This window comes from Bombina bombina, chromosome 3 (genome assembly GCF_027579735.1).
Source record: "Bombina bombina isolate aBomBom1 chromosome 3, aBomBom1.pri, whole genome shotgun sequence".
NCBI lineage: Eukaryota > Metazoa > Chordata > Amphibia > Anura > Bombinatoridae > Bombina > Bombina bombina.
Window position 1 is genome coordinate 99,330,504 of NC_069501.1, and position 25,438 is coordinate 99,355,941.

At 39.7% G+C, this 25,438-nt stretch overlaps 1 protein-coding gene across 2 annotated transcripts in view; it reads right to left on the minus strand.

Moving 5' to 3' along the window:
- The window catches only part of DYRK1A (dual specificity tyrosine phosphorylation regulated kinase 1A), an 833,667-nt gene that overhangs the window by 685,138 nt on the left and 123,091 nt on the right, over nt 1-25,438 (minus strand). For both annotated transcript variants that reach the window (XR_008401316.1, XM_053705933.1), the window contains exon 2: nt 2,910-3,007. The gene's annotated coding sequence lies outside the window, so the exon portion shown is untranslated. The remainder of the gene's footprint in view (nt 1-2,909; nt 3,008-25,438) is intronic.

The window sequence follows — 25,438 nt, forward strand, 5'->3', positions numbered from 1 at the left end:
TGTCTTGAGGAAGGGCGTGACCTTTTCCTCCAGTGATGTCAGAAATGATCTCCTTCAGTCCAGGCCCGAATAGGGTCTGTCCTTTGAAGGGAATGTTGAGAAGTTTAGACTTTGAAGTCACGTCAGCTGACCAGGATTTAAGCCATAGCGCCCTGCGCGCCTTAATAGCAGAACCTGAATTTTTAGCCGTTAGCTTGGTTAAATGAACAACAGCATCAGAAACAAATGAAATGGCTAGCTTAAGGGCCCTAAGCTTGTCAATAATATCTTCCAACGGGGTTTCAACCTGTAGAGCCTCCTCTAGGGACTCAAACCAGAAAGCCGCAGCAGCAGTGACTGGGGCATGCATGCAAGAGGCTGGAGAATAAAACCTTGTTGAATAAAAATTTTCTTAAGGTAACCCTCTAATTTTTTTATCCATTGGATTTAGAAAAGCACAACTGTCCTCGACAGGGATAGTGGTACGCTTAGCTAGAGTAGAAACTGCTCCCTCCACCTTAGGGACCGTCTGCCATAAGTCCCGTGTAGCGGCGTCTATAGGAAACATCTTTTTAAAAACAGGAGGGGGAGAGAACGGTACACCTGGTCTATCCCATTCCTTAGTAATAATTTCAGAAAACCTTTCAGGGATTGGAAAAACAGTGTAAGTAGGTACTGCATAGTATTTATCCAATCTACATAATTTCTCTGGGACTACAATGGTGTCACAGTCGTCCAGAGTTGCTAAAACCTCCCTGAGCAATACGCGGAGGTGTTCAAGCTTAAATTTAAATGTAAACATATCAGAATCAGATTGAAGTATCTTCCCTGAAACAGAAAATTCACCCACAGATTGAAGCTCCCCTGCTTCAGCTTCAGTATAATGTGAGGGTGTATCAGACATAGCTACTAAAGCATCAGAGAGCTCTGTATTTATTCTAGTCCCAGAGCTGTCTCGCTTTCCTTGCCATCCTGGCAGTTTAGATAATACCTCTGTAAGGGTATGATTCATAACTGCCGCCATGTCTTGCAAGGTATACGCAATGGGCGCGCTAGATGTACTAAGCGTCCCCTGAGCGGGATTTATAGGATCTGACACGTGGGGATAGTTAGACAGCATAACTTCCTCCTTGTCAATTTCTTCTGGTGATAAATTTTTTAAAGCCAGAATATGGTCTTTGTAATCTATAGTAAAATCAGTGCATTTGGTACACATTCTAAGAGGGGGTTTCACAATGGCTTCTAAACATAATGAACAATGAGTTTCCTCTATGTCAGACATGTTTAAACAGACTAGTAATGAGACCAGCAAGCTTGGAAAACACTTTAATAACAGTGAACAAGCAAAAAATAAAAACGGTACTGTGCCTTTAAGAGAAAAAAAACAATCACAGAAACTGCAAAACAGTAAAAAAAGCAGTAAATCTTACGAAATTTTTACAGTGTGTATAATAGGCTGAAAGAGCATTGCACCCACTTGCAAATGGATGATTAACCCCTTCGTTTCAAAACCGGATAAAAAAAAAAACTATATAAATGTTTTTAAACAGACAAACTGCCACAGCTCTACTGTGGCCCTACCTGACACTACGACGACTTTGGAAGGCACAAAAACCCTTTAGAGAGGTACTAAATGTTCAGGGGACTCCTTCAGGGAAGCTGGATGTCTCAAACTGCAAAAACTAATGCACAATTTAGGCCGAAAATAGGCCCCTCCCAGCCTGTACTCACAGTGAGAGGGCCTTAAACTATCCCTAGGCAAAATCTAGTCAGCCATGTGGAAAAAACTGGGCCCCAGAATAAAGTTTTATCACCAATATGCAATAAACGTTCATACACCTTTCAAGCAAACGTTATATCTATTCAGTAATGTGAGTAAATAATAAAAATATTACCCTTTACAGCAAGCATGATACCAGTCGTTATTAAATCACTGTAATCAGGCTTACCTTAAATAAATCAGGCACTGTCAGCATTTTCTAGCATATTCATTTCTCTAGAAAAATTTAAAACTGCACATACCTCAGAGCAGGAGACCCTACACTCTATTCCCCCAGCTGAAGTTACCTCATCTCTTCAGTTATGTGTGAGAACAGCAATGGATCTTACAACCTGCTAAGATCATCAAAGACCACAGGCAGACTCTTCTTCAACTTTCTGCCTGAGGTTAAAATAGTACAACTCCGGTACCATTTGAAAATAATAAACTTTTGATTGAAGATCTACATTAGTGCACCACATCTCTCTAGCTACTTCCCTTGTCGAGAGCTGCAAGAGAATGACTGGGAGGTGGCAGTTAGGGGAGGAGCTATATAGACAGCTCTGCTGTGGGTGATCCTCTTGCAGCTTCCTGTTGGGAAGAATATCCCACAAGTAATGGATGAATCTGTGGACTGGATACACCTTACAAGAGAAAAGTAAGTTAGCTGTGGGGTCAAACTGATATTTTAAAAAAATTAAAAGTATGATCACTTCTAAAATGTTTCATGACCAACATGGAGTAGGTTCTTAAATTTACAAATTAATTTTAAAATTTAAATGGGTACCTTGCAAAGAAGGAGCAGGAAATATATGTTTACTGAAGGTAAGAATATTTATTTATTTATATTTAGCCTTATTTATTTATTAATTAAATAAAAAAACAAATATATACTATTAATCTATATTTAAAATTTATAGTATGTCCCTGCAGGGATGGGGAACTCCTGATGTTTCAGAACTGCATTACCCATGATGCTTAGGCACTCTGAAGTCCAGTTTAGCATCATGGGAAATTTAGTTCTGAAACATCAGGAGGGCCAAGGTTCCCCATCCATGCTTTAAAGTAAGCATGGATGAGCACTTTACATCTTACAGCATTTGCAGGAACTGTCCCCATGTGAAAATCTTCCAACACGATTATGTAAGGTCCATAGTGCTTAGGTACTTACTTTGAGAAGAAAGTGGAGGTTTATTCGTTCGCTTCTTTTCCTCTACTTTCATGTCCCCTGATTACTAGTGAACCAGAGGAGAATCTGGACATTTTTGCCTAGGAAAGAAGGAAAGAAAAATCTTGGTCAGATCAAATATTTTAAATGTTATCATATAAAATATTTATTTCCCTATATTTTTGGCTTTAAAAATACTTCAAAAAAGACCTCCTCCTTCCATGCTCTTCACGCATATCTCCCAAGAACATTATTCCCCATATCCTCATTAACCTTTTCCCTTAACCTTTTGTTTACTGCTTCTCTTACCCTCACCAGCAAGTAAAATATCTCCTTGCACCATCACCACCAATTACTGCAGTTACCCATAAGGAGCGCTCCTTCATATAGATTTATTTTACTTACTAGGAGTACAGTACCTCAGTGTTTAAATAAATACCTTAGTAGAGGTCAGAAGCTAAATGTAGGCTGTTACATAGTTTAATTCCAAATTAACAAATATCTTTTTTATTTTTACAATCTTTTCATTCCACTACATGAAGTGATCATGTCCAAGATGACAATCAAGGGTTTTACAAAAGGAACATTCATGGTAGTAACTTGCACAGGTCAGCATAACCACATATGCTTAATATTAGTGACTACCATAGAAGATTCACAGGAGCCATTCCATAGAAAGAAACAATATTGGCCCCTATTTATGAAAGGCCTGTCGGACAGGATTCGACATTGCAGATCATGTCCGACAGACCTCGCTGAATGCGGAGAGCAATACGCTCTCCGCATTCTGCATTGCACCAGCAGCTCTTGTGAACTGCTAGTGCAACGCCGCCCCCTGCAGATTTGTGGCCAATCGGCCGCTAGCAGGGAGGTGTCAATCAATCCGATCGTATTCGATCGGGTAGAATTGAAGTGATCTCTGTCCGCCTCCTCAGAGCAGACGGACAGGTTATGGAGCAGCGGTCTTTAGAAACACAGGGCTTCAAGCTCCATACGGAGCTTGATAGATAGGCTCCATAGTCATGACTTGTTCATGACACATGATCTTAGTACTCCTAAATACAACATAATTCTAACAGCTAGAAACTACATACCTGGTTACCATACACATTGTCTAGGCCTGCTGTCTACAACCCTATTCCTAGCATGCTACAAGGTCACCATACAACAATCTGCAATGCTGGTTACGCAGCATGCTGAGAATTATTATTCCCAGATATGGAGTAGAAAAGATGATGGCAGATGCCAAACAAGATTTGCCATGAGTTCAGGGCTCACTATTCCAGGACGTAGATCCACATTTTAAGTTGCCATGCCAACCTGGCATTGTGTATCTAACAAACCCTGTAATATTACCTCTCATGTGATGCAGTGATATCACCAAAAACCTCTGAACATTAAAGGGACACTATACCCAAACATTTTCTTTCATGATTAAGATAGAGAATATAATTTTAAACAACATTCCAATTTACTTCTATTACCTAATTTGCTTTATTCTTTAGATATAGTTTAATGAAAAAATAGCAATGCACACAATGAACCAATCACAGGAGGCATCTATGTGCAGCTACTAGTAATGCACCGAAATGAAAATTCTGGACCGAAACTGAAAATCAGGGATGCCGAAAACCGAAACTGATACCGAAAATGTATTTTTTCAAATTAATCTTTTTGCATAATTAGAGCCAATAAAAAAAGCTCACCCTTTTATTGAAAGTAACACACTAAAATTGGACAAAAATATCTTAAAACAATAATATGCTACACAATAATTTTACCAAGAAAAAAAAAAAAAAAAGGCAAAAAATAATGCCATTTTTGGCCAAAATGTTTCTGCGACCAAAATTTTGGTGCATCCCTACTTAAAACAATTATAAATATCAATATACTGTATTATTCTTAATTTAGTTCTATGTAACAGAATCATATTTAACAGTTTTTTTTTTTTTACCAATTATCCAAATAAAGTATAGTCCTAGAAAACTCATATGCAGAACAGTAAGTCAAGTAATAAACTTAAACAGCAGCTCTAGGCTAGCATCAAATTTGAAATATGCTATACAATAATTTTACCGAAAATAGCAGGCAAAAAAAAACGAAAACCGAAATAGCCAAAAATGCAATTTTCGGCCGAAACTTTCTGCGGCCGAAATTTCGGTGCATCCCTAGCAGCTACCAATCAGCAGCTACTAAGCATATCTAGATATGCTTTTCAGCAAAGAATATCAAGAGAATGAAGCAAAATAAATAATAGAACTAAATTAGAAAGTTGTTTATAATTGTATGCTCTTTCTAAATCATAAAATGTCCCTTTAACGACCTGACAAGTTTACATAAATCTAAAGAGTTAAGACAATATTCTTAAAGAACTTAATTTGAAGTAGTAGAAGAATTAAAAACGTCACAAAATGAATGCTGCAGTATTTCGCCAAATAATCAGTTTCAGAAAAACAGAATTTATGCTTATCTGATAAATTACTTTCTCTTGCGGTGTATCCAGTCCACGGATTCATCCTTTACTTGTGGGATATTCTCATTCCCTACAGGAAGTGGCAAAGAGAGCACACAGCAGAGCTGTCCATATAGCTCCCCCTCTAGCTCCACCCCCCAGTCATTCGACCAAAGGTTAGGAAGAAAAAGGAGAAATCATAGGGTGCAGTGGTGACTGTAGTTTAAACAAAAAAAATGTTACCCGACTTAAATGCCAGGGCGGGCCATGGACTGGATACACCGCAAGAGAAAGTAATTTATCAGGTAAGCATAAATTCTGTTTTCTCTTGCAAGGTGTATCCAGTCCACGGATTCATCCTTTACTTGTGGGATACCAATACCAAAGCTTTAGGACACGGATGAAGGGAGGGAACAAGACGGGTACCTTAAACGGAAGGCACCACTGCTTGCAAAACCTTTCTCCCAAAAATAACTTCAGAAGAAGCAAAAGTATTGAATTTGTAAAATTTGGCAAAAGTATGCAGTGAAGACCAAGTCGCTGCCTTACAAATCTGTTCAACAGAAGCCTCGTTTTTGAAAGCCCATGTGGAAGCCACTACTCTGGTAGAATGAGCAGTAATTCTTTCAGGAGGCTGCTGGCCAGCAGTCTCATAGGCCAAACGGATGATGCTTTTCAGCCAAAAGGAGAGGTAGCAGTTGCTTTCTGACCTCTCCTCTTACCAGAATAGATAACAAACAAGGAAGATGTTTGTCTGAAATCCTTAATTGCTTGTAAATAGAACTTTAAAGCACGAACTACATCAAGATTGTGTAATAGACGTTCCTTCTTCGAAGATGGATTAGGACACAGAGAAGGAACAACTATTTCCTGGTTAATATTCTTGTTATTCTTTAGGAAGAAAACCAGGCTTGGTACGCAAAACTACCTTATCTGTGTGGAACACCAGGTAAGGTGAAGCACACTGTAAGGCAGATAATTCTGAAACTCTTCGAGCAGAAGAGATAGCTATCAAAAACAAAACTTTCCAAGATGATAACTTAATGTCTATGGAATGTAAAGGTTCAAACAGAACCCCTTGAAGAACTGAAAGAACTAGATTCAAACTCCATGGCGGAGCCACAGGTTTATAGACAGGCTTGATTCTGACTAAAGCCTGAGCAAACACTTGAACGTCTGGTACCTCTGCCAGACGCTTGTGTAACAGGATAGACAAAGCAGATATTTGTCCTTTTAAGGAACTAGCTGACAATCCTTTCTCCAATCCTTCGTGGAGAAAGCACAATATCCTGGGAATCCTAATCTTACTCCATGAGTAACCCTTGGATTCACACCAACAAAGATATTTCCGCCATATGTTATGGTAGATTTTCCTGGTGACAGGCTTTCTAGCCTGAATGAGAGTATATATAACTGACTCAGAGAACCCACGCTTTGATAGAATTAAGCGTTCGATCTCCAAGCAGTCAGACGTAGAGAAACTAAATTTGGATGCTTGAACGGACCCTGTATCATGTCCATGGTGGGACAGATGACATGTCCACTAGGTCTGCATACCAGGTCCTGCGTGGCCACGCAGGCGCTATCAGAATCACTGAAGCCTTCTCCTGCTTGATTCTGGCAACCAGACGCGGGAGGAGAGGAAACGGTGGAAAAACATAAGCCAGATTGAAGGACCAAGGCGTTGCTAGAGCATCTATCAATACCGCCTTGGAATCCCGGGACCTGGACCAGTAAAGAGAAAGTTTGGTGTTCTGACGGGACGCCATCAAATCCAACTCTGGAGTGCCCCAAAGCTGAGTCAGCTGGGCAAATACCTCCGGGTGGAGTTCCCACTCCCCCGGGTGAAAAGTCTGACGACTTAGAAAATCCGCCTCCCAGTTGTCTACTCCTGGGATGTGAATTGCTGAGAGATGGCAGGAGTGATCCTCCGCCCACGTGATTATTTTGGTTACTTCCGTCATTGCAAGGGAACTCTTTGTTCCCCCCTGATGATTGACATAAGCTACAGTCATGATGTTGTCCTACTGAAATCTGTTGAATTTGGCCGCAGCTAGTTGAGGCCATGCCTGAAGAGCGTTGAATATTGCCCTCAGTTCCAGAATGTTTATCTGGAGAAGAGCTTCTTCCCTAGACCATAAGCCCTGAGCTTTCAGGGAGTCCCAGACTGCACCCCAGCCTAACAGACTGGCGTAGGTCGTTACAATGATCCACTCTGGCCTGTAGAAACATATTCCCTGAGACAGGTGATCCTGAGACAACCACCAGAGAAGAGAATCTCTGGTCTCCTGGTCCAACTGAATTTGAGGAGACAAATCTGCATAATCCCCATTCCACTGTTTGAGCATGCATAATTGCAGTGGTCTGAGGTGTATCCGAGCAAAAGGGACTATGTCCATTGCCGCTACCGTTAGTCCGATTGTCTCCATGCACTGAGCTACAGATGGCCGAGGAATGGAATGAAGAGCTCGGCAAGTAGTTAACAGTTTTAACTTTCTGACCTCCGTCAGAAATATTTTCATTTCTACCGAGTCTATCAGTGTTCCTAGGAATGGAACTCTTGTGAGGGGGGAGAGAGAACTCTTTTTGACGTTCACCTTCCACCCGTGAGACATCAGAAAGGCCAATACGATCTCCGTGTGAGACGTGGTTCTTTGGAAAGTCGACGCCTGAATTAAGATATCGTCTAGGTAAGGCGCCACTGCTATGCCCCGTGGTCTTAGAACCGCCAGGAGGGACCCTAGCACCTTTGTGAAAATTCTGGGAGCAGTGGCCAACCCGAAAGGAAGAGCCACAAACTGATAATGCTTGTCCAGAAAGGCGAACCTGAGAAACTGGTGATGATCTTTGTGGATAGGAATATGCAAATACACATACTTTAGATCCACGGTAGTCATATATTGACCCTCCTGGATCATTGGTAAGATTGTCCGAATGGTCTCCATCTTGAATGATGGGACTCTGAGGAATTTGTTTAGAATTTTGAGATCCAGGATTGGTCTGAAAGTTCCTTCTTTTTTGGGAACCACAAACAGGTTTGAGTAAAACCCCAGTCCTTGTTCTGCAAATGGAACAGGGTGGAGCACTCCCATTGTATGTAGATCTTCTACACAGCGTACAAACGCCTCTTTCTTTGTCTGATCTGTAGACAGACGAGAAATGTGGAACCTTCCCCTTGGAGGAGAGTTCTTGAATTCTAAAAGGTATCCCTGGGCTACAATCTCTAATGCCCAAGTATCGTGTACATCTCTTGCCCAGGCCTGAGCGAAGAGAGAGAGTCTGCCCCCTACTAGATCCGGTCCCGGATCGGGGGCTACCCCTTCATGCTGTCTTGGTAGCAGCTGCAGGCTTTTTGGCCTGTTTACCCCTATTCCAGCCCTGGTAAGGTTTCCAGGTTGCCTTGGGCTGTGAAGCGTTACCCTCTTGCTTTGCAGCCGGAGAGGATGAAGCGGGGCTGTTCCTGAAATTGCGAAAGGAACGAAAATTAGCTTTGTTCTTGGTCTTAAAGGGCTTGTCCTGAGGGAGAGCATGGCCTTTTCCCCCGGTGATATCTGAAATAATCTCTTTCAATTCAGGTCCGAAGAGGGTCTTTCCTTTGAAAGGAATGTTTAAAAGCTTGGATTTAGACAACACATCGGCCGACCAGGACTTAAGCCATAGCGCCCTGCGCGCCAAAATGGTGAAACCTGAATTTTTTGCCGCTAACTTAGCTATTTGGAAAGCGGCGTCAGTGATAAAAGAATTAGCTAGCTTTAGAGCCTTAATTCTATCCATAATTTCCTCATATGAGGTCTCAGTCTGGAGCGAGTCTTCCAGCGCCTCAAACCAGAAAGCAGCTGCAGTAGTTACAGGAATAATGCAGGCAATAGGTTGGAGAAGAAAACCTTGTTGAACAAAAAATTTCTTAAGTAAACCCTCTAACTTCTTATCCATAGGGTCTTTAAAAACACAACTGTCTTCAATTGGTATGGTTGTGCGTTTAGCAAGTGTAGAAACAGCCCCCTCCACCTTAGGGACCGTCTGCCACGAGTCCCTCACAGGGTCAGGTATGGGAAACATTTTCTTAAAAACAGGAGGGCGAGCAAAGGGAACACCTGGTCTATCCCACTCCCTAGTAACGATATCCGCAATCCTCTTAGGGACCGGAAACGTATCCGTGTAAACAGGGACCTCTAGGTACTTGTCCATTTTACACAATTTCTCTGGGATCACTAAAGGGTCGCAGTCATCAGGAGTAGCTAATACCTCCCTAAGCAAAACGGGGAGGTGTTCTAGTTTAAATTTAAAAGCCAATGTATCTGAATCTGTCTGAGTAGGAACCCTTCCTGAATCAGAGACTTCTCCCTCAGACATCAAATCCCTCGCTCCCACTTCAAAGTGTTGTGAGGGTATATCGGATACGGCTACCAAAGCGTCAGAATGCTCATAATCTGTTCTTAAAACGGAGCTATCACGCTTTGCAGGTAACACGGGCAGTTTAGATAAGAAGGCTGTAAGAGAATTATCCATGACTGCCGCTAAGTCTTGTAATGTAAAAGGGTTAGACGCACTAGAGGTACTAGGCGTCGCATGCGCAGGCGTAACTGGTTGTGACACTTGGAGAGAGGCAGACGGGCTACCCTCGTTACCTTCAGTCTGAGAATCATCTTGGGCCACATTAAGTGCAACAATATGATCTTTAAAGTGTATAGACATATCAGTACAAGTGGGACACATTCTGAGAGGGGGTTCTACCATGGCTTCTAAACACATTGAACAAGGATTTTCCTTAGTGTCAGATATGTTTAACAGACTAGTAGAGTACACAAACAGGCTTGGAATCACTTTAATCAAATAAAAAACACAATTTGAAAAAAACGTTACTGTGCCTTTAAGAGATAAAAAGAGCACACAATTTTACAAAACAGTGAAAAATGCAGCAATTCTCCTGAAATTTTCACAGTATGTACCTAAAGCCTTAATAAGATTGCACCACAAGTTTCAAAACGATTAACCCCTTAATGCCCAAACCGGAGCAGCCTAAAGCCAACACCCGGTTAAAAATAGTACAGCACCTTGCCACAGCCTTGCTGTGGCCCTACCTGCCCTTAGGGATCAGATTTGGGGGAATATAGCTTCTATAAGGCCCTCAAACAGCAGCAGGACCCTCCATGTGAAGCAGCATGAACTTCTCTGCAATTCTAACTGCGCATCTGAGGCGCGAAATTAGGCCCCTCCCACTCTACTCCGGAGCTGTGAGGCCTAGTAAATCACTCTTAAGTGAATAAAAACCAGCCATGTGGGTAATAACCCCAGAAAGAACCCCAAAAGGACTTTCAAAGTGTCCACAAACGATATTTTTCTTAAATAAACAATCGATTGCCCTGAATCAGTGTCAACCAGCATAATTAGCCCTGTTATGCAAGCATTCAATTCCTTACTAAAGTCTGTGAACATAGCTTACCCTCCCCTCATGGGGATTTTGTCAGTCTCTTCTAGCATTATCTCAGTCTTGTCTAGAAATAAATGACTGAACATACCTCATTGCAGATTACCCTGCAAACCGTTCCCCCCAACTGAAGTTTTCTGGTACTCCTCAGTCCTGTGTGGGAACAGCAGTGGATTTTAGTTACAACATGCTAAAATCATTTTCCTCTCAGCAGAAATCTTCATCACTTTTCTGCTAGAGAGTAAATAGTACAAACCGGTACCATTTAAAATAACAAACTTTTGATTGACACCACATTCACTTTACCCTCCCGTAGAGAAACCCTAGTGCTTAGAGACGGCAAAGAGAATGACTGGGGGGTGGAGCTAGAGGGGGAGCTATATGGACAGCTCTGCTGTGTGCTCTCTTTGCCACTTCCTGTAGGGAATGAGAATATCCCACAAGTAAAGGATGAATCCGTGGACTGGATACACCTTGCAAGAGAAAACAACACAAAATAGTTATCCAAGGAACACAAAATCTACTCAGCTAAAAAACAATTTTAGGACAGACAGCCAAATGTTTGTTTACGTATGCAAATTACAAGAGCACGCACTGCTTAAGGACATGGAAGTGATGCATTGACGTTAATAAATCTTTTCTATTTCAGCACTGGTAGAGAATAGTTCTATTACAATTATGTTCTGCATCAATCAGTTTTTTTTATATAATGCATATGAAAGCACACACAGAACTGCTTCAGTCTCAACTATGTAGAACAGAAAAATGCATATTCTACTACGCATAATTTCTTAAAGGGATAGTCAAGTAAAAAAAAAAAAAAACTCATGATTTAAATAGGGCATGTAATTTTAAACAACTTTCCAATTTAGTTTTATTACCAATTTTGTTTTGTTCTTTTGGTATTCTTAGTTGAAAGCTAAATCTAGGAGGTTCATATGCCAATTTCTTAGACCTTGAAGGCCGCCTCTAATCTGAAAGTATTTTGACAGTATTTCACCACTAGAGGGTGTTAGTTCATGTGTTTCACATAGATAACATTGCGCTCAGGCATGTGAAGCTCCTAGGAGTCAGCGCTGATTGGCTAAAACTGCAAGTCTGTTAAAAGAACTGAAATAAGGGGGCAGTTTGCAGAAGCATAGATACAAGGTAATGACAGAGGTAAAAAGTGTATTAATATAACTGTTAGTTATGCAAAACTGGGGTATGGGTAATAAAGGGATTATCTACCTTTTTAAACAAAAAAATGGGGTTTACTGTCCCTCTTATGGACCAGTAAATACAGTAGCTTTGCATAATTAACAAATGCATGATAAAAAGACAATGCAATAACACTTAGGTCTGAACTTCAAATTAGTAGATTTTTTTTCTGACAAATTTCAAAGTTATGTCTATTTCCACTCCGCTGGTATCATGTGACAGCCCCAGGGGCAGAACTTTTTTTTCACTTTCTGCGATGACTTTTCTCTTAGTCAAAATTTATCTGCAGGTCATTTTGAAATTAAATACAATTTTAAATTAGGCAGTTATACTAAAGCACCAGCACACTTGCAATATACTGATTAACTGGAGAATAAAGCATTTTTAAAGTGCTATATATTATATTGCAACAGTTAAAAAGAGGCAGTCATCAATCAATGCTCTGCTGCTTTGCAGTGCTACCCAGTGTGTGTGTGTGTGTGTGTGTGTGTGTGTGTGTGTGTGTGTGTGTATATATATATGGGCATTACATTGAGCTTTCTTTTTTCCATCTAAATTTGTGTTTTCCAACTTCCTAACACATGGGGACCACAGATCAATAACTTAGCTGCCAAAAGCCACGTATAAAATAACACAAAATGAATATTTCTTTCATGTAATTGGCAAGAGTCCATGAGCTAGTGACATATGGGATATACAATCCTACCAGGAGGGGCAAAGTTTCCCAAACGTTTAAAATGCCTATAAATACACCCCTCACCACACCCAGAATTCAGTTTTACAAACTTTGCCTCCTATGGAGGTAGTGAAGTAAGTTTGTGCTAAGAATTCTACATTGATATGCACTTCTCAGCATTTTGAAGCCCGATTCCTCTCAGAGTACAGTGAATGTCAGAGAGATGTGAAGGGAGTATCGCCTACTGAATGCAATGGTTTTCCTCACGGGAGATCTATTTCATAGGTTCTCTGTTATCGGTCGTAGAGATCCATCTCCTACCTCCCTTTTCAGATCGACGATATATTCTCATATTCCATTACCTCTACTGATAACTGTTTCAGTACTGGTTTGGCTATCTGCTATATGTAGATGGGTGTCTTTTGGCAAGTATGTTTTCATTACTTAAGGCACTCTCAACTATGGTTTGGCACTTTATGTATTCTTATAAAGTTCTAAATATATGTATTGTACTTATATTTGCCATGATTCAGGTTTTCAGTATATTTCCTTTTGCAGACTGTCAGTTTCATATCTGGGAAATGCTTTTTGTAGGAAAAATGTATTTCTTACCTGGGGTATAGTCTCTTTTTCAATTGACTTTTTTTCAATTGACTTTTAAATTTGCGGGCAGAATTAGGCTCGCAAGGGCGCAAAATGCCAAAGTATATTGCGTCATTCTTGGCGCAAGATTTTTTGGCGCAAAGTTACGTTCGATGAAGCAAATTCGTCATTTCCAGCTTTTAAGTCGACGCCGAGTTCTTTCACAAGGTTGCGTCTTCTATGACACCCAGATGTTGTTAGCGCCAAAAAAAAAAATTATGTTCGTTGTGTGTGTCATACTTGGCACCAAATATTTTCATTATTTAAAACCCCATTCCTATATGCCTCTTGCCCTTTTTTCTCTATCAGATCAGTGGGCTATGCTGTTTGCATTGTTTTCCCATTCCTGAAACTGCCATATAAGGAAATTGATAATTTTGCTTTATATGTTGTTTTTTTTCTCTTACATTTGCAAGATGTCTCAATCTGACCCTGTCTCAGAAATCACTGTTGGAACCCTGCTGCCTGATAACAATTCTACCAAAGCTAAGTGCATTTGTTGTAAACTTGTGGAGATTATATCTCCAGTTGTGGTTTGTAATAGTTGTCATGATAAACTTTTACATGCAGAGAATGTATCCATCAGTAGCAGTTCATTACCTGTTGCTGTTCCCTCAACATCTAATGCACAAGATATACCTGTAAATTTAAACGAATCGATTGCTGATTCTATTCAGAAGCCTTTGTCTGCCATCCTGCCTTCTAATAAACGTAAAAGGTCTTTTAAAACTTCTCATAAAGTTGATGAAATTTCAAATGACTGGCAACATATTGAATTATCCTCTTCTGATGAGGATCTATCTGGTTCAGAAGATCCTGCCTCAGATATTGACAAATCTACTTATTTATTTAAAATGGAGTATATTCGTTCTTTGTTAAAAGAAGTGTTGATTACATTGGATATGGAGGAAACCAGTCCTCTTGATATTAAAACTAGTAAACGTTTAAATTCTGTTTATAAACCTCCTGTGGTTATTCCAGAGGTTTTTCCAGTTCTTGATGCTATTTCTGATATGATTTCTAAGGAATGGAATAGGCCTGGTACTTCTTTTATTCCTTCTTCAAGGTTTAAAAAAATTGTATCCTTTGCCAGCAGTTACTTTAGAGTTTTGGGAAAAGATCCCCAAAGTTGATGGGGCCATCTCTACTCTTGCTAAAAGTACTACTATTCCTACGGAAGATAGTACTTCTTTTAAAGATCCTTTAGATAGGAAACTTGAATATTATCTAAGGAAAGCCTATTTATATTCGGGTCATCTTCTCAGGCCTGCAATTTCTTTGGCTGATGTTGCAGCTGCTTCAACTTTGTGGTTGGAAAATTTAGCGGAACAAGAAATGGATCCTGACTTGTCTAGCTTTGTTCGCTTGCTTCAACATGCTAATCATTTTATTTGTGATGCCATTTTTTATATCATCAAAATTGATGTTAAATCTATGTCTTTAGCTATTTTAGCTAGAAGAGCTTTGTGGCTTAAATCTTGGAATGCTGACATGACTTCTAAGTCCAGATTGCTATCTCTTTCTTTCCAAGGTAATAAGTTATTTGGTTCTCAGTTGGATTCGATTATTTCAACTGTCACTGGGGGTAAGGAAGTTTTTTGCCTCAGGATAAAAGACTCAAGGGTAAATCTAAAGCTTCTAACCGTTTTCGTTCCTTTTGAAAAAATAAGGAACAGAAACCTAATCCTTCCCCCAAGGAATCTGTTTCCAATTGGAAGCCTTCCTCAAATTAGAATAAATCCAAGCCATTTAAAAGATCAAAGCCAGCCCCCAAGTCCGAATAAAGGTGCGGCCCTCATTCCAGCTCAGATGGTAGGGGGTAGAATAAGATTTTTCAAGGATGTTTGGACAAATTCTGTCTAAAATCAATGGATTCAGAGTATTGTATCTCAGGGGTACCGAATAGGATTCAGAGTATGACCGCCTGTGAGAAGATTTTTTTTCTCTCACGCATCCCAGCAAACCCAGTAAAAGCTAAGGCTTTCCTGAAGTGTGTTTCAGACCTGGAGTTTTCAGGGGTAATCATGCCAGTTCCGTTTCAGGAACAGGGTCTGGGGTTTTATTTAAATCTATTCATTGATCCAAAGAAAGAAAAATCATTCAGACTAGTTTTGGATCTAAACATTTTGAATCGTTATGTAAGAGTACCAACTTTCAAGATAGTGACTATAAGGACTATTCTGCTTTTTGTTCAGCAAGGGCATTATATGTCCACAATAGACTTACAGGATGTATATCTTCATATTCCGATTCATCCAGATCACTATCAGTTCCTGAAATTCTCTTTTCTAGACAAGCATTACCAATTTGTCGCTCTTCCTTTTGGCTTAGCGACAGCTCCAAGAATCTTTTCAAAGGTTCTCGGTGCCCTACTCTCTGTAATCAGAGAGCGGGGTATTGCAGTGTTTCCTTATTTGGACGATAACTTGGTACTTGCTCAGTCTTTACGTTCTGCAGAATCTCACACAAATCAACTAGTGTTGTTTCTTCAAAGACATGGTTGGAGGATCAATTTACCAAAAAGTTCTTTGACTCCTCAGACAAGGGTCAGCTTTTTAGGTTTCCAGATAGAGACAGTCATGGACAATGAATCTAACAGACAAGAGACGTTTACAATTGGTTGCAGCCTGTCGGAACCTGCAGTCTCAGTCATTCCCTTCAGTAGCTATGTGCATGGAAGTTTTAGGTCTCATGACTGCAGCATCGGATGCGATCCCCTTTGCTTGTTTTCATATGAGACCTCTCCAGCTTTGTATGCTGAACCAATGGTGCAGGGATTATACAAGGATATCACAATTAATATCCTTAAATCCCAATGTTCGACTATCTCTGTCTTGGTGGTTAGATCACCCTTGTATAGTTCTAGGGGCCTCTTTTGTTCGTCCAACCTGAACTGTGATCACAACAGATGTGAGTCTTTCAGGTTGGGAAGCTGTTTGGGGATCTCTGACAGCACAAGGGGTTTGGAAATCTCAAGAGGCGAAATTAATAATAAATATTTTGGAACTCTGTGCGATTTTAAGGGCTCTTCAGTTTTGGCCTCTGTTGAAGAGAGAACCGTTCATTTGTTTTCAGACAGACAATATCACAACTGTGGCATATGTCAATCATCAGGGTGGGACTCACAGTCCCCAAGCTATGAAAGAAGTATCCCGGATACTTGCTTGGGCGGAATCCAGCTCCTGTCTAATTTCTGCAGTTCATTTCCCAGGTATAGACAATTGGGAAGCGGATTATCTCAGTCAGACTTCACATCCAGGGGAGTGGTCCCTCCATCCAGATGTGTTTTCTCAGGTTGTTCAGATGTGGGGTCTTCCAGAAATAGATCTGATGGCATCTCATCTAAACAAGAAGCTTTCCAGGTACCTGTCCAGGTCCAGGGATCCTCAGGCGGAAGCAGTAGATGCGTTGATACTTCCTTGGTGTTATCAACCTGCTTATATTTTCCCGCCTTTAGCTCTTCTTCCAAGAGTGATCTCCAAAATCATCATGGAGCAATCGTTTGTGCTGCTGGTGGCTCCAGCATGGCCTCACAGGTTTTGGTATGCGGATCTTGTTCGGATGTCCAGTTGTCAACCTTGGCCACTTCCAATAAGGCCAGACCTTCTGTCTCAAGGTCCGTTTTCCCATCAGGATCTCAAATCATTAAATTTGAAGGTATGGAAATTGAACGCTTAGTGCTAAGTCATAGAGGTTTTTCTGACTCTGTGATTAATACTATGTTGCAGGCTCGTAAATCTGTTTCTAGAAAGATTTATTATTGAGTTTGGAAGACTTACATTTCATGGTGTTCCTCTGTAAAATTCTAGGAATTCTAAAAGAATTCCAAGAGAATTTATGAGTTTCTTCAGGATGGTTTGGATAAAGGTTTGTCTGCAAGTTCCTTGAAAGGACAAATCTCTGCTCTGTTTTATTCCACAGAAAGATTGCTAAACTTCCTGATATTCACTGTTTTGTACAGGCTTTGGTTCATATTAAGCCTGTCATTAAATCAATCTCTCCTCCTTGGAGTCTTAATTTGGTTTTAAATTTGAGCCTATGCATTCTTTGGACATTAAACTACTTTCTTGGAAAGTATTGTTCCTTTTGGCCATCTCTTCTGCTAGAAGAGTTTCTGAATTATCTGCTCTCTCTTGTGAATCTCCTTTTCTGATTTTTCATCAAGATAAGGCAGTTTTGTGGACTTCATTTAAATTCTTACCTAAGGTTGTGAATTCTAACAACATTAATAGAGAAATTGTTGTCCCTTCTTTGTGTCCTAATTCTTTGCATGTGGTGAGAGCTCTGAAATATTATGTTGAAGCTACTAAAGATTTTGGGAAGACTTTTAGTCCGTTATCTTTTCTGGTTCCAGGAAAGGTCAGAAGGCTTCTGCCGTTTCTGGCATTGTGGTTAAAGCTTTTGATTCATCAAGTTTATTTGTAGTCAGGTCAAACCCCGCCTCAGAGAATTACAGCTCATTCTACTAGATCAGTTTCCACTTCTTGGGCTTTTAAGAATAAAGCTTCAGTTAATCAGATTTGCAAAGCAGCAACTTGGTCTTCTTTGTATACATTTACTAAATTCTACCATTTTGATGCATTTGCTTCCTCGGAAGCAGTTTTTGGTAGAAAAGTTCTTCAGGCAGCTGTTTCAGTTTGATTCTTCTGCTTATGATTTAAAGGAACTTGGCAATAAGTTAGATATTGTGAGTAATTCTTTTCATGTCCCATTTGGTTTCTAAAGAACTTTAGCTTTGTATTTGTATGTTAATTTGAATGTCTTTATAATGTTGCACTGTGTAACCTGTGTTGATATTTTTGTTATTAAACACATAGAAAATCTAATTCTGTCTTTGGGCTCTAATATCGGAATTCACACTCCTGTTGAGACAAGGTTAAAGGCACGTTATACCTAACTGTTAAATAGTGTGAGTTGTTAGGGGTTCCCCAAAACACCCCTTTAATATAAAAGTTTTGGTGGTGGCAGCAGAGAAATTGTTAGAGCAGCGTGGACAAGATCTGGTGTTAATGTGGTGGCTCCTTTAAGGTCCTTTTGCAGAGTTGCAAGGATAAGGGAACCAGAGCTGTGTGCCATTAACCCCTTCATGCCCACGCCCCTCTATTGTAACGCTGAGAAGGCTTGATTCGTCACTCATCCATACAGAGAAATCTCTTTTAAATGGAATAATAAGTTATACACATTGGTTGTTAGACACTATATCAAATTATTCCATTCAGAGTGGCAACATTTTAACAAAATGCCAATATTTTTTGTTTTTTCACACATTTTTTAATTGTTTCACATGTATTGTTTTAACCATTCACATTCTATATTAATCAAGATTGTGCCACCTTTCTAGGTGTTTCCACCTAGCATTTCCATTCCCCAGTTTTGCATAACCAACACTGTTATATTTAGAGCTACAACAACTAATCGGCATAATAGATAATAATCAATTATGAAAATAGTTGTCAACGAATCTCATAATCGAGTAGTTGGTTTGCAATTAGTTGGTCTGTGCACAGCACCAGCTGCTTTACTCCAATGAGCTCCTGCACATGCTATTATGTTTTATGGGTATGCCCTTAGCCTAGAGGACGTCTACAGACATTTTAGTTTTCACTTTTTCAGGACACTAAGTTTCTGTTTAAGTTTACACCTACTACTGTCTTATGTGCAACCCAGAAATAAAATAGGAGTAATAATTTGGACTGTTTTATATTAAATGAGGTGATTTGGGACTATGCTTTGCATGATATAGTGCTGAGCTTGTTATTTACACCTAGCACTAGATTGATGGCATTTGTTATATGAATTGATGTCACTATTACCTATTTGCACAATTTTTAGTGGACCGCTTGCTATTGCTGATTACATGTACTCTATATATAAAATGTGCAAGGCTGTGTCCTATTACGGATATAAAGTCTTTAGACCTTTTGCCTTTTTTTGTTTTTTTATATTCTTAATTAATTGCAATATGTACCAAATTCAACCTCTGTAAGTATATATCTGTTATTTTAAGAGTGGACTAGATATTTAAGAAATTTTTATGTCAGAATAAAGTCCAGGCTTACTTTTTTAAGAGGTCCCTTGCATTGGTGAAGAGCTAACAAAGATAAAAGCCCACCTTGGTGAAATTGGTAAAAACCCTACTTATGCATCTCAGGCACCTCAACGCCATCTGAGCACCTCTTCTCTGCTGCAGGCAAAATAGCTTGCAAAAAAGAGAGCCAGCCTCAGCCAGGAGCATGGGGACATGATGACATTTTTGCATTTCAATGCAAAGTTTCTGAAAGAGTGAATAACAGAATGTTATAAACCGTGGAAGTTACTAGTTCTACCTCTTTTCAAACAGTTTGTGATTTTGTTTCGCTTAATTATAAAAATTTGTTCGGCTGCTTAAAAAATTGGGCCAACGGTTGTGTTAATGTAAAGTTTTAGTCTGAAGTTTATATTTATAACACTCAGTATGTGGATTTTATTAAAAATATAGGGAATTTTTATTTTTTTTAACCGATTAGTCAATCGAAAAAATAATCGGCCGATTAATCGATTATGAAAATATTCGTTGGTTGCAGCCCTAGTTATATTAATATACTTTTTACCTCTGTAATTACCTTGTAGCTAAGAATCTGCTAGTTGGTTTGTATGAGGGGCGCTACCAAGCTGAGGGTACACTGAATTATTTTGAAGCTGACTTAAATAAGTCAGTATGTTTCCTAGTTGCCAGTATATCGCACTTAAAATATGCACTTTTATAATTATAAGTGGCGCTATTTAATTAAAAGTTACCTTTATAGTCATATATGTATAATAACTCACATAGAATATGATGTACAAAAATAATGTTTTTATTCAGCTGACCAATGTCAAATGATTTCTATATGAGTCTTGGAAAGACAAACTATAACATTTGTTAAAATATATATTGATACATAAAAAAATAGTAACAAGTTGTGGCCACGAGTAATAATAGCTTGGTAAAATGTTAACCTCTTTAAAGGCAATTCAATTATTATGCTGTGAAAATACTATCCTTTCTAAATATCTCTAAAAACAAAGAAGAAAACTTCTACAATAATTCCGTGTTAAATGCAATATAAGAAACACAAAATTCCGTTAGGTGTATACAAGCTTTGTGCAGAAAGTAAAAAAACAATTAACATATGATATATGCCAGTTTGAGTGACTGTGAATTTGTACAATTTCAAAGTGAATAATATTTGTTATGAAACTTATAAGTCCCAATGGGATAACAACTGTGAATATTGGATCCTTTAAATAAGGTTTAGTCAATCCGTGTGACGGAGTTCCCAGTTCAACTTTCTGAAACCCTGTGCAGTTACTATGCAGCGTGAAAAGGGTTAAATGAAAATCTCAATTGTGTACAAGTGAGCAGGTGCGATGTCTCCTGCAAGGTGTGAGCGTTAAAGTTATCCTAGTATTATGATCCGGTTAGCAATTTTATCAGCTTTGTGACAGCCAACCAGCTTTGCTGTAAGGCAGACTTACCTGGCTGTGTTCCCTGGCCAACGTCAGTGCCGTACGTGGCGGAAATAATCACAGCTTCTTCACTGCCTTTAACAGCGCTGGTCAGTTGTTTGCCTTTCCGGTGGTGATGCTCAGTGAACGTTTCCTTGTTCTTCCCGGCTGCGTTATAGTCCCGGTCTTTCAGGTTGGTATGGTGAGTAGAATTTAGTATCTCCACAGAATTTAGTATCTCCACAGAAAATAGTGCCTTTATCAAGAGGCACTATCGGTGCTGAAACGCGTAGAAGATTTCTGTGGAGATACTAAATTCTACTCACCATACCAACCTGAAAGACCGGGACTATATTATGACATATTATGGCAAATTATGACATTTTGGGAAGTCTCCCTAAGTGTGATGCGGGAATCCAGACGTGGACCCGTTGCTCAGTGTGCCTACAGGGATATGGCTGCACCTCACTGACGAGGCCCACAATAGGCCGAAACGTACGTCTGGGGTTTTGCCGTTTCTCTCGTTCAGAGAGGGATTGCCTGGTATTTCGGGGCTGGACTGTACTGTGAAGTCAGGATCAGACTGATATGCTTCAGGAAAGTTCTTCTCTGTGAAAGGCACATGTTGAGAAAAAAGACGCTGCTTCTTGGGTGGTAACTAGCCATAGAACAAGCTATTATGCTATTGATCGTTTCCAGGTTGAACGCTTCTCTCTATTTATTTATGATAATTTATGTAAGAATTTACCTGATAAATTAATTTCTTTCATATTGGCAAGAGTCCATGAGCTAGTGACGTATGGGATATACAATCCTACCAGGAGAGGCAAATTTTCCCAAACCTCAAAATGCCAACAAATACACCCCTCACCACACCCACAATTCAGTTTAACAAATAGCCAAGAAGTGGGTTGATAAAGAAAGGAGTAAAAAAAAAAGCATCAACAAAGGAATTGGAATAATTGTGCTTTATACAAAAAATCATAACTACCATAAAAAGGGTGGGCCTCATGGACTCTTCCCAATATGAAAGAAATGAATTTATCAGGTAAGTTCTTACATAAATTATGTTTTCTTTCATGTAATTGACAAGAGTCCATGAGCTAGTGACATATGGGATAGCAATACGCAAGATGTGGAACTCAACGCAAGAGTCACTAGAGAGGGAGGGATAAAAAATAGACAGCCAATTCCGCTGAAAAAATTAATCCACAACCCAAATCCCAACCCAAAGGAAAAAAAAAAAAATTATAAGCAGAAGAATCAAACTGAAACAGCTGCCTGAAGAACTTTTCTACCAAAAACTGCTTCTGAAGAAAAAACATCAAAATGGTAGAATTTAGTAAATGTATGCAAAGAAGACCAAGTTGCTGCATTGCAAATCTGATCAACTGAAGCTTCATTCTTAAAAGCCCAGGAAGTGGAAACTGACCTAGTAGAATGAGCTGTAATCCTCTGAGGCGGGGATTTACCCGACAAATAAGCGTAATGAATCAAAAGCTTTAACCAAGATGCCAAAGAAATGGCAGAAGCCTTCTGACCTTTTCTAGAACCAGAAAAGATAAAAAATAGGAATTCTTAGGATTAGGACACAAAGAAGGGACAACAATTTCCCTACTAATGTTGTTGGAATTCACAACTTTAGGTAAGAATTTAAACGAAGTCTGCAAAACTGCCTTATCCTGATGAAAAATCAGAAAAGGAGACTCACAAGAAAGATCAGATAATTCAGAAACTCTTCTAGCAGAAGAGATGGCCAAAAGAAACAATACTTTTCAAGAAAGCAATTTAATGTCCAAAGAATGAATAGGCTCAAACGGAGGAGCCTGTAAAGCCTTCAAAACCAAATTAAGACTCCAAGGAGGAGAGATTGATTTAATGACAGGCTTGATACGAACCAAAGCCAGTACAAAACAATGAATATCAGGGAGTTTAGCAATTTTTCTGTGGAATAAAACAGAAAGAGCAGAGATTTGTCCTTCCAATGAACTTGCAGACAAACCCTTATCCAAACCATCCTGAAGAAACTGTAAAATTCTAGGAATTCTAAAAGAATGCCAAGAGAATTTATGAGAAGAACACCATGAAATGTAAGTCTTCCAAACGCGATAATAAATCTTTCTAGAAACAGATTTACGAACCTGCAACATAGTATTAATCACTGAGTCAGAGAAACCTCTATGACTAAGCACTAAGCGTTCAATTTCCATACCTTCAAATTTAATGATTTGAGATCCTGATGGAAAAAACGGACCTTGAGATAGGTCTGGTCTTAGTGGAAGTGGCCAAGGTTGGCAACTGGACATCCAAACAAGATCTGCATACCAAAACCTGTGAGCCCATGCTGGAGCAACCAGCAGCAGAAACTATTGCTCCATGATGATCTTGGAAATCACTCTTGGAAGAAGAACTAGAGGCGGAAAAATATAGTCAGGTTGATAACTCCAGGGAAGTGTCAATGCATCCACTGCTTCCGCCTGAGGATCCCTGGACCTGGACAGGTACCTGGGAAGTTTCTTGTTTAGATGAGATGCCATCAGATCTATTTCTGGAAGCCCCCACATCTGAACAATTTGAAAAAACACATCTGGGTGAAGAGACCACTCTCCCGGATGTAAAGTTTGACGACTGAGATAATCCGATTCCCAATTGTCTACACCTGGGTTATGGACCGCAGAAATTAGACAGGAGCTGGATTCTGCCCAAACAAGTATCCGGGATACTTCTTTCATAGCCTGAGGACTGCAAGTCCCACCCTGATGATTGACATACGCCACAGTCGTGACATTGTCTGTCTGAAAACAAATAAACGGCTCTCTCTTCAATAGAGGCCAAAACTGAAGAGCTCTGAGAATCTGAGTTCCAAAATATTGATTGGTAATCTCGACTCTTGAGATTTCCGAACCCCTTGTGCTGTCAGAGATCCCCAGACAGCTCCCCAACCTGAAAGACTTGCATCTGTTGTGATCACAGTCCAGGTTGGACGAACAAAAGAGGCCCCTTGAATTATACGATGGTGATCTAACCACCAAGTCAGAGATAGTCGAACAGTGGGATTTAAGGATATGAATTGTGATATCCCTGCACCATTGGTTCAGCATACAAAGCTGAAGAGGTCTCATGTGAAAACGAGCAAAGGGGTTCGCGTCCGATGCTGCAGTCATGAGACCTAAAACCTCCATGCACATAGCTACTGAAGGGAATGACTGAGACTGAAGGTTCCGACAGGCTGCAACCAATTTCAGACGTCTCTTGTCTGTTAGAGACAAAGTCATGGATACTGAATCTATCTGTAAACCTAAAAAAGGTTACCATTGTCTGAGGAATCAAAAAACTTTTTGGTAAATTGATCCTCCAACCATGTTTTTGAAGAAACAACACTAGTTGATTCGTGTGAGATTCTGCAGAACGTAAAGACTGAGTAAGTACCAAGATATCGTCCAAATAAGGAAACACTGCAATACCCCGCTCTCTGATTACAGAGAGTAGGGCACCGAGAACCTTTGAAAAGATTCTTGGAGCTGTCGCTAGGCCAAAAGGAAGATCAACAAATTGGTAATGCTTGTCTAGAAAAGAGAATCTCAGGAACTGATAGTGATCTGGATGAATCGGAATATGAAGATATGCATCCTGTAAGTCTATTGTGGACATATAATGCCCTTGCTGAACAAAAGGCAGAATAGTCCTTATAGTCACCATTTTGAATTTTGGTACTCTTACATAACGTTTCAAGACTTTTAGATCCAGAACTGGTCTGAATTAATTTTCTTTCCTTGGGACAATGAACAGATTTGAATAAAACCCCAGACCCTGTTCCTGAAAAGGAACCGGCACGATTACCCCAGATAACTCCAGGTATGAAACACACTTCAGGAAAGCCTGTGCTTTCTCTGGGTTCACTAGAATGCGTGAGAGAAAGAAACTTCTCACAGGCGGTCTTACTCTTAAACATATTCTGTACCCCTGAGAGACATTGTTCTGAATCCAATGATTTTGGACTGAATTTATCCAAACATCCTTGAAAAATTTTAATCTGCCCCCTACCAGCTGAGCTGGAATGAGGTCCGCACCTTCATGCGGACTTGGGGGCTGGTTTAGATCTCTTAAATGGCTTGGATTTATTCCAGATTGAGGAAGGCTTCCAATTGGAGACAGATTCCTTAGGGGAAGGATTAGGTTTCTGTTCCTTATTTTGTCGAAAGGAACGAAAACAGTTATAAGCTTTAAATTTACCCTTAGATTTTTTATCCTGAGGCAAAAAAAGCTCCCTTCCCCCCAGTGACCGTTGAAATGATAGAATCCAACTGATTCCAAGATTTAAGCCATAAAGATCTTCTAGCTAAAATAGCTAAAGACATATATCTAACATCAATTCTGATGATATCAAAAATGGCATCACAAATGAAATTATTAGCATGCTGAATTAATTTAACAATGCTATACACATTATGATCTGATACTTGTTGCGCTAAAGTTTCCAACCAAAAAGTTGAAGCAGCAGCAACATCAGCCAAAGAAATAGCAGGCCTAAGGAGATGACCTGAACATAAATAAGCTTTCCTTAGATAAGATTCAAGCTTCCTATCTAAAGGATCTTTAAAAGAAGTACTATCTTCGGTAGGAATAGTAGTAAGTTTAGCAAGAGTAGAGATGGCCCCATCAACTTT